This window comes from Gadus chalcogrammus, chromosome 9, assembly GCF_026213295.1.
Source record: "Gadus chalcogrammus isolate NIFS_2021 chromosome 9, NIFS_Gcha_1.0, whole genome shotgun sequence".
NCBI classification, from domain to species: Eukaryota; Metazoa; Chordata; class Actinopteri; order Gadiformes; family Gadidae; genus Gadus; species Gadus chalcogrammus.
This window is the reverse complement of record NC_079420.1, coordinates 25,239,453-25,260,156: the sequence shown is the minus strand read 5'-3', so window position 1 is coordinate 25,260,156 and position 20,704 is coordinate 25,239,453. Positions and strand designations below refer to the sequence as shown.

Below are 20,704 nucleotides of genomic sequence, written 5' to 3'. Positions count from 1 at the left end.
AATAGAATGCCTACAAGAAGTCTTCTGGACTGATTCAAGAGTGGTCCTTGGTTACATCAATAATGAAGCCAGAAGATTTCACGTGTTTGTGGCAAATCGTGTGGAACGCATCAAGCAAAGCACAGAGTCTACACAATGGAAGTATGTGGCTTCAGAAGATAATCCAGCAGACTACGCCTCAAGAGGTCTCACAGCAGAGCAACTGGTATCCTCTAACTGGTTCACAGGCCCAGACTTTCTTTGGCAGAAGGAGTTACCAAGTGGAGATGTCAAGGTGGGAGAGATCACATATGACGATCCTGAGCTTAAGAAGGTCCAGGTTCTCGACACCCAGGCGAAAGAAAGTCAAGTCGCTGCTAGATCGCCTACACAAGTTTTCAGACTGGTCCAAAATGGTGAAAGCTATCGCCAGACTCCAGCGCCATGTGAAAGAAATTAAAGGGCTTCAGCCAAGTCCTGTGAAGCCTGCAGTTTGGAGGAAAGGAGAGAAGCGGAGTTGACAATAATCAAGATGGTTCAAGAAGCAACCTTCTCACAAGATATACAGTTACTCCAAAGTGACAAGGAGACGCCAGTCAAGGGCAAAGCCAATAAGTTGCACCGGTTAAGTCCATTCCTGGATGACCAAGGTGTCCTCAGAGTTGGAGGCCGCTTAACTCATGCTGCCCTACATCCACAGGTGAAGCATCCAGCGGGTCCTTCCAAAGGACAGTCATGTGTCAAATTTACTTGTCAAGCACTATCATGAAAGAGTGTACCATCAAGGACGAGGAATGACCATGAATGCGCTCCGATCTAATGGCATATGGATACTGGGCTGCAGCAAGGCTGTATCATCCCATATCTACAAGTGCACTAAGTGCAGGAAGTTCAGAAGATGCACAGAACAGCAGAAAATGTCTTCCAGAGGACAGAATGGAAACAGCTCCTCCATTCACCTACTGCGGTATGGACTGTTTTGGACCATTTTACGTAAAGGAAGGAAGGAAAGAGCTAAAGCGTTATGGATTGTTACTTACCTGCATGTGTTCCAGAGCGGTTCACGTTGAGATGCTTGACGATATGACCACGGATGCCTTCATTAACGCATTGCGTTCATTCATCGCCATTCGTGGAAAGGTACGTCAGATAAGAAGTGATCAAGGAACAAACTTCGTCGGAGCAAGACGAGAGTTTGCTGAAGCATTGAAAGAAATGGATCAGGAAGAGCTCAGCAGCTTGGATGTGAGTTCATCATGAACACCCCAGCTTCAAGTCATATGGGTGGCGTCTGGGAAAGACAAATTCGCACCATAAGAAGTGTCTTGACGTCCATTCTAGAACAGTCAGCTACGCAGCTTGACTGCTCCTCTCTAAGAACGTTCCTGTATGAAGTCATGGCAATAGTGAACAGTAGACCTCTGAGCACTGATTGTCTAAATGATTCATCCAGTCCAGAGCCCCTGACACCAAACCACATTTTGACCATGAAGTCCACGATACTCGCTCACCTCCTGGGAAGTTCGTCAAGGAAGATCTATACCTACGCAAGAGATGGCGTCGAGTTCAATTCTTATCCAACCACTTTTGGACCAGATGGAAGAAGGAGTACCTCCTGAGCCTCCAACGGAGACAGAAGTGGACCAAAGATCGCAGGAATGCAAAGGTCGGCGATGTTGTACTCCTGCAAGATGATACTACACCACGTAACCAGTGGAGGATGGCAAAGGTTATCGAAGTGTACCCAGGAAAGGATGGGAAGGTGCGAAGACTCAAGTTGCTCATCAGCGACTCAACCCTTGATGAGAAAGGAAAGCGTATCTCCAAACCTGTACACCTGGAAAGGCCCATCCATAAGACGGTGACGCTGATGAAGCAGACTGAAGACTCCGACCTCCTCTCTTTCTTTCCTCCCCTCTCTCTCTCTATCTGTCTCCCTACAGGGTGCAGTCATGGTGATCGTCTCTGGGGAAGCCAAGGACTGGGGAAGTTTAGTTTTTTTTTGTTTATCCTTTCTACGCAGTATTGTGTCTCTCATAGTTGAAGAAATCATATACATGTGATATGTTTGTGGGAGTGTAACTGCCCTCTCTGTGTTCAGTCAGCGCGGGGTATTTCTGCGTTATTTATTTTGGTAGGAACCAAAGTTCTCTAAAGAAGCGGAACCTTTTGTTTTTGTATCGCACCGTTTCCGTCAGGACATACTTTAGCGTAACACTCATCCAAAGGAGTCCGCTGATTTAGTAAATGTTTTTCAGTGCTGATGCATCTGCAAAATAGCTCTTAGCATCAAGATAAACATCCTACAGAGTAATGCCAAGCTACACAACTTTCCTCATTGCAATGCAGCTACTAAGGTATGTTTTGCTGACGTTTTTTGTGTGTGTGTTTCTGTTCTTGTTTTATTAAATTGTTTGTTTATACAGCTAAGGGCTACACCGGTAAGGGCTAACACATTTGGGCTTAGTTAGATTGGTCTTTGTGTTTTGTTGTATTATATGTAACCATAGTGTATTGTGTTACAGTAGCCTAATTGAAAGTGACGACATTACCAGGGACAATGTTGGGATATTACTGTATGGCTTGTTATTATTTTGACTAGTGATTATTGTATTTGTGTATTAATGTTTTTGATTACAGTTTTCACGGTCTGGATGACCAAATAAATCCTGCCAGTAAACAAAAAGGAAACTCGTTGCTGTCGTTTGTACTGAGGGAATTACACCAGGTGACGTTCCGATCAAAGTGGCTACGGAAGATGAGTGATGAAGCGCAGAGATATGCGGTGGTATGTGCGCCCTTTAAATACCACACGATATCAGGATGGGGAATTTGTTTCTCTGGTGCTTCCAATGGACGCATGGACGAGGAGAGGGCATTTTCCAGTATTGTTCGGATGTCGGCGCAAAAGTTTGATGATCTCCGTTTCGCGAGTCATCCGATATCTTCCCGACTCACCAAAAACCGGCCCTTGTCAGGGATGCAGCTGTCAGATTATTTTATTGTCAGATGCTGGCGTGTTTCCCCACCAGTACAATGTGCTACGATTGGGTATGCGCACTGACCAATAAATGTATATACATTGGTCACTTGGAAGCATGACTTTTGATTCATTAGTTATCATGTTACACAAGTTACCTAATTTGGTTTACGTCAAACTAAGCCCTAAGCGTTTTGCTACGCTTCGACGCTTAGGGCCCTTACATAGTCGACGCAACGCTACGCTACGCGTCCAAAAAGCTACGCTACGCGACGCTTCGGCCGCCATTAAGCGTCGAAGCGTAGCAAAAACGCGTCCTCCAAATTTTGATACGCGACGCGCCGAACCATGCAATACCAAGCGTTGTCGGTGGGGGCGATACTGCAAATATTGTACATTATTACTACTATAGGTTATATTTACAGAAGAACATATGAGAGGATGCGGGAAACGTGATAAGAATGACTTGACGTCTCTTTTACTAACTTACTTTTATCTGAGCCAATTTATGCGAACCCTTCCACAGGGTCAAAGTGCTATTTTGAAGCGCGACATCAGACAGCTGATGCGGGATTGTGAGCCATTTGAATGATCTTCTTGTCACCCGATATTCGTTCTATTGCTGGCCTTATTTGTTTTAGAATTAGCCTATTTGAATTAATTACGTAATGTTTTGTGTTCACGTTCTATGTGAACATAAATGTTCATGTTCTGTGTGAAACATAAGTTCAGTATAGCCTCTTTGAGTGAATGAAATTTGAAAGCGTGAGTGTATAGTGAATGAGAAATGTGTGCGTGTATGGTGGGACTATTTCTGTATTTGATAAAATAAACCCCTTTTCTCTAATAATTTTGCCTACCATATAATTTCTGTGGGACATTATGCGCTATAGCTTAAAGCCTTTGGCTATAGGCCTACACTTAAATAATTAATTCATCTGTCAAGGCAATAGCTCGTTGTATAAACATTTTATATGGATATGAATTAATGAGTGTTGACGTAAACCAAATTAGGTAACTTGTGTAACATGATAACTAATGAATCAAAAGTCATGCTTCCAAGTGACCAATGTATATACATTTATTGGTACAGTTGCGCATACCCAATCGTAGCACATTGTACTGGTGGGGAAACACGCCAGCATCTGACAAAAAATAATCTGCCAGCTGCTCCCTGACAAGGGCCGGTTTTGGTGAGTCGGGAAGATATCGGATGACTCGCGAAAGGAGATCATCAAACTTTGGCGCCGACATCCGAAAATACTGGAAACTAGTCCTCTCCTCGTCCATGCTCGCATTGGAAGCACCAGAGAAACAAATTCCCCATCCTGATATCGTGTGGTATTTAAAGGGCGCACATACCACCGCATATCTCTGCGCTTCATCACTCATCTTCCGTAGCCACTTTGATCGGAACGTCACCTGGAAACGTCCCCCCGCGAAAACACCGTGACTCTGCTGCCACCCATGGCGTGAGTGGTGTATTGCATGTCATGCATTGCCCGCGACGTTCGCGTATGCTGTGTAGACTATGAAAGGAAGCGCGACGCTCGCGTCACTCACGTCGTTTACGCGCGTCGCTCGCGTCGACTATGTAAGGGCCCTTAAGGCGGCTGCATGCTTCAGCGTTGGTGTTACGTAGTTGCGCAAAATTTACTCAAAGCAATTCATGCTCCCTTTTAGGTTGCGCGTGTTGCCAAGCAACTTACCGCCAGAACAGTAGGTGGAGTAATATGTGGAGGAAAGTTTTTCGTTGAAGACGACCTCGAGAATGACGTCTTTGTCTGTGGGAGTCGTTGGTTTGTTTATGTGCCAGATCGTGTTCTCCCCATACACAGTGAATGATGGCAACAGACAGAGGAACAGGGGTGATGAAGTTGTTGATCATTGGGGTTGTATAAATGTGCATATCTCTCTACATTTTAAAACGACATAATGTGTTGGCAGCAAAGTTAACTTCACTTCAGGTTAATGCTTTTGTATATGACCTGCCGGGTGATACTCCAGACAGGAAGTAGTAACCAGACCAGCAAACCAATCACAGCCTTGGCAGGCGGGGCGGCTCGCGTAAAAGCTTACGTAAAAAATGACGCAAGTCTAGAAAAATCGCCCGACGCACGCAAGACGTGAGAAGTCGCGCAAGGGGGGCGCAAGGGCGCGCAAGGGCCTCTTGCGCTTGCGCTTACGCTTACGTAACCGAGCATAAACCAGCCTTTAGGGCTAACCCTGTAAGCGAAAGACCAACTTCTCCATAGTATGGAAATGGTTTGGATATAAGGTGTTTGACGAATTACAAAATCACGTAATTTGTAGAGAGTGCATAAAAACTGTAAATACAAGGCGGAGGCGGCGGAGGCAGCGGAGGCAGTGCCTAGTCCACGGTTTGTTCAACCATCAAACTGTAATAAATTCTGAACGGTAGGAATAGTAATGGTAAATCCTAACGGTAGGTAGGTATGGTAGGTAACTCGACAGTAACTAACTTCAGTTTCTCCCTCCGCGAGACCCAAACATAAAACATAAACAAGTAACCTAGCCACGCAGTCGTTACGATTCATAATATTTCGGAGTCGACACAGCTTTTGGTTTATTCAACCATCAAACTGTATTGAATTCCGAACGGTAGGAATAGGTAAATCGGCGCCCTCAATAGCGCTACATTTTACCAGAGCTATAGAGATGGCTCTGCATTTTACCATGCACTTTTCCGTCTGCTTAACATGGATGTAATGTTAGATTTAGGATACCCTAAGCATATTCCTCTCAAATCATGGCTACTATGAGGAGGATCACAGCGTTTAAACGTAGGTGAATTATGTTCTGCACATCCTCATTGTTGCCACTCTGTTATACTAAGAGAGGAATCTTTAAGTCATAGAAGAAAATTAAGTATTGAACAAGGTGTACCCTTCCCTATGGAAGCATATATGTAGCAAAATTCAAATGGCAATGCAATTTGCAATTTGCAATTCAATAAGTAATTACGTTATGCAATTGACAATTCCGTTTTGGATTCCGTTTTGCGGATTGAAATGTCATTTGAATATCGCAACACACGGAGCGTGGCGAAGTGGATTGCAATCACGGGGACGCTATAGCTTTTCAATTTGTATAAAGGAACTCAAAGAATTTGACAAAATGTTATTCTATTTGTATTGTTAGAACTTTTGCAAATTTAATTGAGGATTGCATTGTCACTTTGCATTTTAAAAATACACTTTGAATAACGTATTTACAAATTACATTATAAAATTGCATAATGCATTGTCAAATGCATAATGGAATTCCAAATTGCATTGCCATTTGAATTTTGCTACATATATGCTTCCATACTTCCCTTCCCCTTGTCTCAGTCTGACATGTACTGTACATCCTGTTGTTGAATCTGGCCAGTGGTATATTTGTGCAGCCTGTATTAGTAGGTTTGGAAGTACTCTGACTATTGAAAACTAAATGCTGAGTGTGCATTGATCATGTAACTGTGCAATCTAATGTGAAAATTCAAATAATTTCTTTGCTCTGTTGCAGCTCTAAATGGAGCTCCCAAAATTCCTTGTTCACATATTCCTGGAGGACAAGGAAATAAGAAGAAAAGTATTTCAACTGAGATCTGTAGGAGAGCTAGTAGATGCTTGCAAGTCAGGAACAGGAACACAATTTTGAAATTCAATTCCGACTTCAATGAATTCATAGACACAGACAGCAGTGACAATATGGAACACATGGACAAGTTCCAAGTATATTTCAAGTCATGTGGCTCGTCAGTGTTGGTATGTATGGTTTATCTATTTAGGCCTATACAAAGAATTAAATATGAACATGCAGCTGCCTGAAATTTACACAGACATTGTAATGTGCATCAGTATTATTGTTTTGAATTTATCCATAACATGCATGAACTATGTAAGTTAACTTGTAAATTCATCCCTGAAAGTATGCACTCAATATTTAAGGCAGAACAATCTGATGCACCAGTGGCTGCAACAGCAAATCAACCTACAGTATACACACCATGGCATGATAACATTAGATAGCAGTAGATTTTGAATGGAAAAATACATTAGCTGCTGCAGAGTGGGCATAGGTAAGAGGGATTATCCACAAGCATAAATACTTATAACAACTAATACTTACAACCACTATATTGAATGACTGGTGATTGTGTATGGTTATGTGCGAGTAAAGAAATTGCTTGGCTATTAAAGTGTTTTTTGTTTGGTTTGCTTGTTTGTTTTCTCTGCATCAACAGGATCCCATCGACGTTGAGAAACTGAAATCCATACTTGAGAGGAAAGGTGCAAGTGTTCTGGCAGACTATGAAGCTTCTGGAATGCTCTCAGAGACTTCAAGAAAGCTCCTTGTGAAAATGTGTGTCAGTGATTTGATTGAGAGAAAGGGATTGTAAGTTAATGTATCATTGTTTAGTTACTTAAGCTTTCAATGTGCTAGTAGACAGAGGTCATTTGCTATTATCCAGCTGCCCTTTCGTTTGCTTAAAAACATTGTGGCAGTTGAGTCCATTTGAAAGCCACTTTTAATGGGGTAAAGGGTTAGAAGATTTATGGTCAATATGGTCATTGAACAATTCTCTGGTTACAGCTTTCTTATAGTGTTAAGTCATGTTACTGTACATAATGAATACATATAATTATACTTATATATTTTCTTTAATCAACAGTTATCCACCAACTGATGACAAATCCAGATTGGCTAGGTGTATGGTTACACTTTTCCCGTCACTGAAAGTCATAATGGAAGATGAGAATGAAGAATTAGACACCTGACGGGGATGCAGGAACTGAACTGAACGCAGGAACTGAACTGACTCAACTGAAATAAGTGTAATTCCTGGATTAGGTGTACGAATTGCAAATTGTATATATCATACTTTGTAGGACAGTTCAAAACGATTCTGAAATATATGGAATACCATGAATATTTAATCTCCACCTCCAGAGAAAACCTGCTGATAGATGGCTATCAATTTCAAGCATGTAGGCCTATTGATATATACATTATTTAAATTATTTCTAAAAACTGTTTTGTTTTTGCTGTTTTTTTCTGGGATTCAGGAGCATTTTTATGACCCAATATCACATAGTGGATTCATTGAGATGCGGCTTAGGAATCTCAGGCGCAATCTTCATGATGATCAACATCGGTTTCAGCGCAAGCGTAGTCGGCCTACAACAACTAACCCTAGAGCATCAATTACAGTGGAGATGCCTATAGAAGGGGAGGAGTTGATAGGTCAGTGTTTCTCCCAGTGCTTTATAGATAAGGTGGCTACCTTAACAACACACCCCTGCCACCTTAACTGTACTAAGTTGTTTTCCTCAGACAATCACCACCTTAACTAAAGCATTTCCTGTGGGAAACACTGTAGGAGAATGGAAGAGCATTATAAAAAGAATGAGAGCATGTCAGGAAAACATCAGCACCATCAAAGAAGGCATGGAAAAAACGTATGCCAACCGAAGACTGTGGATTACTGCGGTGGAGGAAATCTTTGCAGAGTATCCTCGCTTTGTGGACATTCCGTACTTGGTGAGTAAGACTTTTTTTTTTTTTTTTTAATAAAGTTTAAATGAAAAAATCGAAATGAATTAATCCCCTTTAACCTATTATAGTTTTAATCAAAATGTTCTAGTTTGATACAGAATTTGGGAGGATCCTTCCTGGTAAAGCTGATGTCTTCAATCTAAAATGGAAAATGTGGGAGAAATTAACCATTACTTTTATATTAACTATGAGTATTATCAGGCCTATATACATCAGGCATAGACATTAATGGTGGAATGTAGAGAAACCACACCTGGACCCAGAGTAATGGCCTGATAAGGCACCAAGGACTTTGGGGCCCAGACTACTGACATCCTCCCATTTTTAGATTAACTACAGGAGATGAGCACATACGTAAGGGAATGTAAGGCCATTTTGAACATATACCAGGAAGGTCATATATCACATGCATGACAGCTCAGTTGGTGTGGATAAGAGGGACTGGGATCGGAGCCCCAGTCAGTGTGTCTTTTGCAAAACCACATGCTCGGCTCTGTTGTACCTATTTTGTGGGTAACAATAAAGTCTCTGTCATTACTTTTTCCGGACTCCCCGATTTCTATTGCTCATAGCTAGTTGAAGTAAATTAGATAAGTCGTTAACAAAAATTGCAACTACAAAAACAACTATCGTTCCAAATATTCTGAAAATATCCACAGCGAGTGAACCTTCAGGCCTGCCACCAGTTCCTGCGAATGACGGTATGATGATTTTCTGTCAAGCTGGTGTCTTACGAAACAACTGACTTGAGTTAAAGATCTAACCAAATTGTTCTGTTGCTACAGCGTCTTGCTATAAAGCGCTTCAAAAGCTCATCCAGTTGCTGCCTCCAACTTCATCAGGGAGAGGGAAAGGCTACGGCAAATGCAGTGTAAAGTCAGCTTTGGCCTACCTCTTGGATATAAAGCCGGTAGGTTTGTTTCCTTTGTGTACATTTATGATAGGTCTTGTGGAAATTTTTTCAAATGATTTGGGTGTGCAACGCAGTATATCCTGTCCAACTGACATCTGTGTTTCACTTCTTTGAGCATGTTTACGAAGTGCCCCTCTCCAGTGCGAAGACAGCTAAGGTTGTGGACCTTATTTCAAAGATCCAAGCTATTAAGTAGCCTAACAAATAAATAATATGTACGTTTGTCCCAAGTGTAAAACTGATGTGAAAGATGTCAGAAAACTCATCCGCCATCTTAGAAATGTACATGCGCTCTCTGATGGACAAGAGTATACAATTGTTTGCAGTCAGAACTTTTGCCAACGAACATACCAAAACTTCAACTCCTACGCTAGGCACCTAGGCTAAGAGAAACCATCCCCAGGGTGTACCTAATTCTCAAACCACAAATACAAATTTTATTGACATATCACTGGACTTTTCACCACTGTGCTCTAATTCAGTTGATGAGACTCATGAGACTGATGAGGACCTTTCACTAGACAGCACTTAAAACTATCAACAACGCGCGGCAGAATTTGCTGCAAAAATATATTCATCTTCTAATTCCACCCTCATTGATGTGCAAAGAAATATTACATGCACTGAAGAGCTACTCAGCAGGGCACTGGATAGGTTGCAAGAGAAAACTGTATCTTTACTTAAGTGTCACATACCTTCTAATGACATGGCTGTCCAAAGTCTGATGGGGGAATTTGAAACGGGGAGGAATATGTTTGAAGGAATAAATACCAACTATAAGATGACTAAATATTTTTCAATTTTGTGAATATTTCAAAAACCTTATCATTTAAACACCAAATGCAACAAATGTTCAACTGGAAAATGGGTAGCCCTTTGACCGATGAATTGACAGTGTCCGACAGCTCTTCAGTTATGATTGGTTCTCTTGAAGAACATTGCACTTTGCTTGAAAATCTAAAAATGATTGGCCGTGATGTTACTTTATGCAGCCGAATTAATGTTTCCCAATCAGTTTCTATGTTTGGCCAAGATTATCAGATTGGTTGTTGTAAAGTTATTATAAATAAACAACTTTGGATATTTTTGAGTAGGTGACTTTATTTTACCAGCCTTCATGGTTCTCCCGTTACACTTCTTCTGTCGTTCAGTCTAGCTCCATCTGATCTAGTAATCAACACTGCCACCTAGTGGTCATAACATATAACATGTATACAGAACATGCATATCATTACATCCTCCTTTCTCTGAGATTAAAAGTCAAATAATAGTAGGCCCAAGGCTATATCAAGACTAGACCTGGAAGCTACACCTAAACCCATTAAAGGGCTACCACACCTAAAGCTTTTCTTACAGGTAAACAAGGTAAACAATTAATCCCTTCTTTCAGATAAGAGGTTTTAGAAAGTAACCTTAATTGACTGTACTGTGTAAATTAACTGTACTATTTTTCTTTCAGGTAATAGTGGTAATGAACAGTAAAACCTCTTATTTCAGGTAACACCAGTAAGTAACGGTAGGTAATAAAGTCAGTAACAGATATGCAACAGTAGCAATAAACAGTATATCCTCTTATTTCAGGAAACCAAGGCAATAAACAGTATTCTTTTATTTTTATTTTTTAATGTTACCATAACCTTTACTTTAAGACTATTTTCAGGTTAAGCAACACTCACATATGTTAAACACAAATACTCTCACAAGCCCATCATCACTCTTGATCTTCTAACTCTGCTAGACTTACGTCAGACAGGTGCCCCTGTCTCTGATGTTGGTGTCTGATGCTCTGTGGGCTGCACATCCTGGTGTGCGTCAGGAGGGTTTGTCACTTCTGCGTGTGACTGCTTTCTAAATGTCTCTTGAGTCCTGAGCAGGCATCTGCGGTTCCTCCGGAGTACATGTCCATCCTCCGTTCTGACTGTGTACGACCTCGGACCGACCTATTCGAGCACCACTGCTTTTCTGTTCCATGTGTGGGGCTCTTCGATTCTGACCACGTCGTGTTCTGAGAGAGGTGTGAGACTCCTGGCCGTCTTGTCATGATGCTTTTTCTGTGCCCACTTCAGCTGCATGTGCTTTTGTGTGTGTACTCTGTTTTTCTTCTTTCTTGGCATGTGTGGTAATGTGTTGCGCAGTTTTCTGTTCATGAGGAGCTCTGAGGGTGATGCTCACGATCCCAGAGGAGAGGCCCGATAGGTCAACAGTGCAAGGTAAGGGTCTGATTTTGTCTCTGCAGCCTTTTTTAGAAGTCTTTTAACGATTTCCACTCCTTTCTCTGCCTTACCATTTGCCTTTGGATAGAGAGGGCTCGATGTAGTGTGTTGGAACCCATACTCCTCTGCAAACATTTGAAACTCTTGGCTGCTATACTGCGGACTATTGTCACTTTGGACTATCTGGGGAATGCCATGTCTGCCAAAGATGCTTTTCATGTGAGTTATAACAGCACTGGCAGATGTGCGGTTCAGTTATGCTACTTCAGGATAGTTTGAGTGATATCAATCACTAAGAGAAAGTTTCCATTTACATGAAAGAGATCTGTTCCAACTTTTTGCCATGGCTCATTCGGCATTTCTGGGATCAACATTGGCTCATTGGCTTGCTTGTATCCGTCTTTGGCATGTATCACACTTACTAATCAGTGTCTCAATGTCTCTGTTTATACCTGGCCAGTAGACCGCTTCCCGTGCCCTTGCTCTGCATTTTTCTACGCCAAGGTGCCCCTCGTGGATTCTGCTGAGCATATCTTTCCGTATAGATGCTGGGATGATGATCCTATTTTGTCTCAGCAGTAGGCCGTTTGCCACACTCAGTTCTGCCCTGATGGAAATAGTATTGTGGGAGTGTGCCTTTTGTCACCCTTTTGGAGTTTTGCTGCCACTGCCTGCAGGTCTCATCTTGTCAGTTTCCTGTGTAATCTTCTTGAGCACCGTGTCTGACACTGGGAGAGAAGAGACAATTAAGTTTACATGCCTTTCAAGCTCTTTTGACGATTTTGTTTGTGCCTCTCTTGATTGCACAAGCTGCTTGGGACGGCGTGGGTGCTCGAGACAGTGCATCAGCCAGGACTATGTATTTCCCTGGCATGTAGATTAGATACATATCATATCTTTGTAACCTCATCATTATACGTTGAATCCTGGGTGACATGTCAGTCAGGTTCTTTTTGTAAATAGAGATGAGTGGTTGGTGATTCTGTTTCTGATGTGAAAGTAGGCAGCCCATATATGTATCCATGAAACTTCTCGCATCCAAACACTAACCCTAGAGTCCTTTTCAATTGGGCATACCCGCTTTCCGACTCCGTCATTTGATCTTGATGCATACGCCCACTAGTCTCCAGTGGCATCGTTGTCAGCTTGGGAGCAGCCACTGCGCCCAATCCGTCTTTGGATGCATCTGTGGAGGAATTTTTTCGAGTTTTTTTGTTTTCGAGAGGGATCCAAAGAAGGTAAGCACTGGTTCCTATGGTAAGTGTCTCTTTGCGCTTCTCCCAATTCTTGTTATAAATAATACTAATGACATTTATATAGTGCTTAATATGTACTCTTAAGACGCCTTTACATATTGCCCTATCACAAACTATGTAAGACAGATCTAGGATAAAAGAAAAACAGAGGTTAAACATGAAGAATAAGGTGGGAGTTAGGTGGGGAAGGCTAGTGTAAAAAGGTACTGTCCTTTGGAGGGGCAGATTTGAAAGAAGAGATGGTTGGAGAGACTTTGATGTGGGAGGGAGTGAATTCCAAAGGGTGGGGTGCAGCCAGCGACTGAGAAGGGGCCCGATCACCCCATGTCCGTCGCTCAGTCCGTGGAAACTTGTAGCAGGTTGGCAGTAGATGGACCTGAGGAATCGGGAGGGGCCGTGGTGTGTGTATGGAGGAGGTCGGCAAGGTAGGGGGGGGCAGTGTTGCCAACTCTTCAGTAAGAAAAGTAGCTATTGGCTCTCCTAAAAGTCGCTAGAAGTCGCTAGATGACGTCATCGCACAATTTGCATAACTGGAAGTAAAAATCCCATTCATTTTCTCCATAGCATAGCCATTATAAAACATTATTAGCCCTAATTTCATCAACATCCAAGGGAGACTTATAAGACTTGATATAAGGCCCTGTACATGACACAGTTTGCAAAACATAGTTTATGGCACAGAAATCTACCTTGCAATAGTGACAGTATGCTTGTGTATCGTCTCCAATAAACGGCTTTAACCAGCCCTTAAAAGCTTGCTTCCCACTCTTTTCTATATTGTGTTGGTACAGTTTTGACTGCGACATGGTAAAGAACGTTTGTGTGAGCCTATTGTCACAGAAAGGCACCACACACACAGTGGACGAGAGTGAGGTGAGTAAGTGACTGAGCCAGTGTGAGTCAAACTGTAACACAGTGATTTATTTAGCTGCAGTGATAATATTATTTTACTTACACACAAGAAAATATGACAGGATCCTGCCTGACTGTACGTCAGGGGGCGGGATCAGTCGGCGGCGGCTTAATAATAATAATAATAATAATTCATTTTATTTGTTGAGCACTCTTCATTCTAGCAAAATCTCAGAGTGCTAGTATGCTGGCCGGCTTGCTGGCCGGACGCGGATTCATATGCAGCCCGTAGGCCGAGGCGTGAACGTCTCCTGTTAGCTCCTGCTAACAGAGCAGCTGGGAGGGACTGCAGGCATGCAAACTAGTCACCTTTCGGCGAAATTCGCAGTTTTGAAGACAAAATTGACCACTTGTGTGATTCGTGGAGATCCTGTGAGAAAACATTATGGGGGGGGGGGGGGAGGGGGGTCTGATGGCCAGCCAATAAGGCATTCCTTCTAGCGCTCTGCTAATACATTCTTCAAGGAGAGGCGAGCGGACAGAGAGAAGCGCAGCATTCTGTAGGGCACGACAATGTGGGCGCACCTCCCGTGGACACGTCCGCGTCCGTGCTCGTCGAAGCCGCATGCCGCCCATACCGCTCGTGTAAGCCCGCGCGGCCAACGACCAGTCAGCGGTGCCAGCGGAAGGGCCTCTTTCTCCCCTACCCACTGGAAATGGCCCAAGCGATGGAGCCCGAGTGGAGACTTAAATGCCCTCGTTTCCACCACGCGTTTCCCACCGCCGACAGCTATCCTCATGGTAGGCCGGACTGTCCGATCGTCCGCGGCAGCTACCGTAAAACATCCCGAAGGTGAACGACGAGAACTGATTTCCCAAACAAACATAACAAAAATATGGTGCCGTAAATTAAAATATAAAAACGACACGAGGCTTCGTCTACCCCGCGACTGTTATATTATCTAAAACGTTTCTCATCGATTTCAGCCAAGGAGAGTGCAATCCGCGTTGCCATGGCAACGCGAGGGTAAACAAATGATAAGGCACCACCACACAAGTTAAGTAACGATCGCTGTAGGCTTCAATATCATGCAAGCACTTTGTTTTCTTTTTATTTTTGTTTCTACAATCACAATGCATGCTTTAATAAAGTATTGTCCTTCTTTAATAGGTCCATTGCTCCCACCTCCTTGTTCGCCAAAGCTAATGTTTAACGCGACACATCCATTGTCCAGAATAATACCTTGCGTTTTGTTTTTTATCCCCATGTCACAGCCCACTTTTGGGCTGTGGGTGGAAACGCGAACCGTGTCCGCAAACTTTGCCGAACCGAACCGACGCAACCCTCCGGTGAGAAACGCGCCAAAAGAGAATTTTTCAGCGGGTCCACAGGTTGTTGATACATACTAGTCGATATAGCCGAGAGAAGTCGCTGTTTGAATGCTGCAAAACAGCGAAAGCGGGCCCTTGAGACACTGGTCCAGGCCAAGAAGAAAAATAATTAATGGCATACTCCTATTGCCCTGTCCTCCCACCTCTTTTTATTCTTCTCAATATTCTTTCTTAATTTTGTAATAAGTTATGTACCTTTTATTTTTTTTATTTTTTATTGGGGCTGCCCTTGCACATAATAAATTAATCCTTTGTTCGTAATTGTGCGCAGTCCTGTAATTTTTTTTAGCTTGTGACTAACCCTAATACATTAAAAAATGTAAAAGAAAACTCCCCGGAGTATAAACCTGGAACCCTATAGTGCAGGGGTGTCAAACGTACGGCCCGCGAACGGGTTTAATCCGGCCCGCGAGATGATTTTGTGAAGTACAGTATTGTAAAAAAAAAAAAAAAAAATTTATAAAAATCCTTCCTAGCATTACATGAATTGCATTGACTGGCACTGACTAATTTGTTGTACATTGAACTACTGGACAATTGTGTGTAACTGGAAGTCGCTTTCTCGGAATGTAACGTAAAATGATCTGCTATTTTCATGAAAGAAACTGCTGTTTCGTATGTGTCCACTAGAAATCGCAATAGCAATTATGTTAAAGCAAAGCAAACTTATACAGGGGCTGAGCAGGGAGCAAGTATAAACAGGTAGTGCAGCTAGCCCGGAGCTACCTTGTCGCTCTGCCTTATGCTACGGCCACACCTAACCAGTTGCCGCAGTGGATACCTGCGAAGTACCGCGCCTAACCTGACTGCTGATCGGTGTGTGGTGGTTCAACGCTTCCACCGCGTCACCGCGCCACCCGCAGCTAGATGAGTCCATGTCCATGCAAGTGAACGGAGCGTTCCCTCTTCGTCATAACTATCAAACCAAACATCCTTCATCACATTCACTGAGCAAAAATTATGAAATTAAATGCACATTTCTCGCTAAAAATGTTTCCATAACGCATTAATGCCGTAACTATAATCTATTCCACCCAGAATAAAGAAAGATGTCTGGCCGTGGCTGCGCTGGAGTCCGAGGTAGGAAACCCCAAACGCCGCGTTTGGGTGCATGATAGAGGTTATTAGTCGGGTTAGATTAAATAATCTCTGATATAAATAACACTAATCGGGTTAAATAACTTCACATGGTGTGTCTGGTGTTTTTCCGAGCATATCGTAGTGGTGAGCAGCATGAGAATAGATAGTCCGCCAGGCTGCCGTTTACGTGCGTAATTACGTGCAACTTCCAGCGCCTAAAGCCCCAACGCAACGCGTCAACGCGTGTACCGTGCCTAGACCAATGGTTCCCTTAGCAAAAATCCGGAGTTTCAACGCCCCTACCGCGACAACGGGCGGTTGGTGTGGCCGACTTTTAAATCTCAACAGTTACGCGTTTGGCCTCTCTTGCCCCAAAATGTCTCTGTCAAAAAACGAAGTGGACACAGTGCAGAGTTTTACAAGAAAAAGGGTCATCGTTTTTTATTTCACTAAGAAATGGGAACCGTGTTTGTGTGCTCACAGCATGTTTAATTTTACAAAATTATGCCAATTTTAAACCGGTCCGTGCCCACTTGGGATAGATTTTCTCATGTGGCCCCCTAGCTAAATGAGTTTGACACCACCTGCTATAGTGGTCGGTGTTTACTCAGCTCACGCATCATTCTCACCTTTTTCACCCCGAGCCAGTTTGCATGCCTGGGACTGCTGCGCGAGGACTGGGCCGCCTCTAAGTGCTTTGAGAGGGGGATCGGGCTTGTTGTGATTTGAGGGGCCGTGCAAGTGGCAACGCTGCTCGCGTGAAGAGATCATAGCGATACGTGCTTTCACCTCACTAAAAAGTCGCCAACAAGTCACTAAAACCAGAAAAACAAGCTAGATTTGTCGCTTTTTTTGTTGTTTTTAAAATAGTCGCCAACAGGGGGCTAAAACAGTCGCTAAAATGTATAGCGACAAAATCGCTAAGTTGGCAACACTGGGGGGGGCTAGGCTGTTGAGGGCCTTGTAGTTGATGAGTACGATTTTGAAGTTGATTCTGTGTTTAATTGGAAGCCAATGGAGTTCACGGAGGACAGGTGTGATGTGTTCTCTGGAGCAGGTACCAGTAAGGAGGCGTGCAGCTGAGTTCTGGAAATATTGAAGTTTTTTGAGGACTTTGTTGGTGGTGCCGTAGAGAAGGCCATTAAAGTAGTCAAGCCTGGATGAAATCAAAGTGTGGATGAGTGTCGCAGCAGCGGCAGTTGACAGGTTGGGGCGGAGGCGGGCGATATTTCGGAGGTGGAAAAAGGCAGTTTTGTTAATATGGTTAACATGGGGGAGGAAGAAGAGAGTGGGGTCCAGGATAACTCCAAGGTTACGGATTTTGGTGGAGGGGGTGATGGTGGAGCCGTCAATGTTAAGGGTGAAGTTCTTAGTGGAGTGAGTGAGGGTGTCGGGACCAATGATGAGGATTTCGGATTTGTTGGAGTTCAGTTTGAGAAAGCTGTTTTGCATCCAGGTCTTGATGTCAGTCAAACAGTTGGAGAGGGTTGAGAGTGTGGAAGGACTGATGGTTTTGAAGGGAAGGTAAAGCTGTGTCATCGGCGTAACAGTGGAACCGGAGTCCATGGTGACGGAGGATCTGACCAAGAGAAGGCATGTACAGAATGAAGAGGAGTGGACCAAGCACAGAACCCTGGGGGACACCGTGGATGAGAGTAGTGGCTGATTGACAGTTGTTGATGGCGATGAATTGATGTCTGTCGGAGAGATAGGATCCGAGCCAGGAGAGGGCGTGCCAGTGATGCCAAGGGTGGATTGGAGACGGGAGAGGAGAATGGAGTGATTGATCGTGTCAAAGGCAGCACTGAGGTCAAGGAGGATGAGGATATTGAGGGAGCCAGTGTCAGAGGATAGCAGAAGGTCATTGGTCACTTTGAGGAGGGCTGTTTCTGTACTGTGTTTGGAGCGGAAACCGGATTGGAAGAGTTCAAAGAGGTCGTTGGTATCAAGGTAGGTGATGAGTTGTTTGGCAACAACACGTTCCAGGATTTTAGACAGAAAAGGTAGATTGGAGATGGGGCGGTAGTTGTTAGGGGAATCAGGATCCAGGCCGGGTTTCTGTAGTGCGCGGGTGACTGATGCAAGCTTTAGGGAGGAGGGAACATGGCCGGAGGATAGAGAGGAGTTTACAGTGTTAGTGATGAGGGTGGAGAGAATGGGGAGACAGGCCTTTAGAAGTGTGGTGGGGAGCGGGTCCAGGTTGCAGGTTGTGGATTTCATGGTTGAGACTGGAGGAGAGATCAGAGGAGGTGATGGTAGCAAATGTGGAGAAGGATTGACCGGTGGTTAGGGGGGGATCCGGTTTGTTGGTTGGTTTGTTGTGTCTGTCAGTCCACTCAAATTCTCTGTCTTTTTGCAGCAGACCTCTGATTGTCACTGTTTTTGCCGATGATCTCGCGGGCCGATTTTATTCCAAATGGTAATCGAAGAAAACTATCTGCCAAAAGGTGTGTTCAAAGTGCAATACTTGAACTCTCAGAGTCCAGTTTCAGTTTCCAGAAACCATGAGATGCATCAAGTTTGCTAAAATATCTCGACCCTGCCATTTCACTTGTGATCTCTTCCCTTTTTGGTATCTGGTAATGCTCTTTTTTAATGTTTTCATTGAGATCTTTGGGGTCTAGGCACACTCTTCTCTCCCCACTCCCGCGGTTGTGGTTGATAATAAAATCTTACTTTCTGGTGTGAGGACGCAAGTCCACTACTCTCTCTCGCTCCCTGACTCTGCCTGCCTGTCTGTCTGCACCTTTTACAGTCTATGGTCTGTACACTACACGTGCACAGTCTTGCTGCGCACGCACAAAAAAGTAAACAAAGCAGATACAATTTGAAGCGGTCGATAGTCGATTATTTTAAGAAAAAAAATGTGCCAGAAGAAACAAATTAGGCTGTTGTTTAGTGGTGCAACGGTTCACGGGTTTCCCGTGATCCGCGGATCGGCTGATAAAAAAAGTTGTTTTTTAACCGTAAACCGGAACCGGAAGTAGTCATATTTATGTTTGGTTGTAGTCTTTTCGCTCGGTTACGTATCAACAGTAGGGCTACAACCAGCGAACCTAGCGAAATGACCCTTGCAATGAGCAATGAGTCTTCTAACCGAAATCAATGGATTTACAAAATGCCAAATAAAACACGACAGAAACTGTATTTCGCTATAATTGATGAAAAAAAAAAAAGATGAGGATGTCTGCATTGTCTTGGGAGAGAGTAGACTCTAAACTCTCCCCAGGCACGACCAATCCAAGAAGTCTATGTTTTGTAAATATTGCCTCGAGGTAGGGGAAAGGACATCAGAGGTTAATAAATAAGTGTTTGTTAAATTTGTAATAATTACTTAATTTTGTTGAATGTGTTCACCACTTCTGGCTGCTGATGTTTTAAAAGAGGCTCTCATAGTCACTTTACTATTTAATATGTTCATTGTCACTTTACTGTTGTTAAATTGGTTCATATAGTGTTACTTTTGTATATACGTCCTATTCTGTTCATATAGTATTTTTATTTTTTTGACTGTAGTATACGTGCTACCAAAATTATTTTTGTGCTACTGAATTTTGTCGCTTGCTTGCACCAGTGCTACCATTTTATAAAGTAAGCGTACAGCCCTGTATACCCCTCTATTGCTCCGGTCCCTCCAACAGTTAGCAACAGTGCTATTTTTCCTCTTGTTAGACGTCTCCAACACACCGATAGCTGCGAGGTACAGCTCAAACTGCTGTTTAAAAGTCTTCCAGGTGGCGTTGAGGTTCCCGGTAAGTTTTCCCTGAGTCCCTGGTGGCTTTATAGAATCCATTCCTGGTACCATGTAAAGTTACGTAATTATAAATAAACAACTTTGGATATTTCTAAGTAGGTGTCTTTATTTTACCAGCCTTCATGGTTCTCCCGTTACACTTGTTCTGTCGTTCTCAAGTCTGGCTCCATCTGATCTAGTAATCAACACTGCCACCTAGTGGTCATAACATATAACATATATACAGAACATACACATCATTACAGTTGTGTGTTGCCATTACATTGGGATGGGAGAGGAGAGCATGTTTTTGAAGTCATTCACGTTTTCCCAGAGTGTGACAAACTAAATGTCCTGTTTTGTAAGAATACTGGTTCAACTGTTTTTTCACCCACATTTACATGCATTCCGGTTGCAAAGGACAAGAGACTTTCTGTTAATCAACTTGAAAGACATGAAACCATTGAATTTGATTTTTCCTAGATATAAGATTATGTACTTTTTTTAACAAATATTTATGATTATTAAAGGACATATATAATATAAGATATTTGTATGATTGATATGTTGTAAACCTTTTTAATTAATAAAAGTATTTGTAAGAAATATGTAATGTACTGAGGATATTTTATTGCATCTCACTGGTTTAGAATAGAATGAATAAAACATATTAATACACAATGAATAAATAATAATAAAAAACGTGCTGACACAAACTATGCTGTGTTTAACACATTAATGTGT

General features: G+C 42.9%; 1 long non-coding RNA gene across 2 annotated transcripts; it reads left to right on the top strand.

Moving 5' to 3' along the window:
- The first annotated feature begins 2,322 nt into the window (after positions 1 to 2,322).
- On the top strand, positions 2,323 to 12,245 carry LOC130389003 (uncharacterized). 2 transcript variants are annotated; one of them, XR_008896493.1, is made up of 6 exons: positions 2,323 to 2,336; positions 6,488 to 6,729; positions 7,209 to 7,360; positions 7,638 to 8,506; positions 9,181 to 9,222; positions 9,307 to 12,245. It is a non-coding gene; the product is annotated as an uncharacterized LOC130389003 (long non-coding RNA). The 2 variants fall into 2 exon arrangements; XR_008896492.1 differs by lacking the exon at positions 2,323 to 2,336 and adding an exon at positions 4,337 to 5,763.
- Positions 12,246 to 20,704: the final 8,459 nt, after the last annotated feature.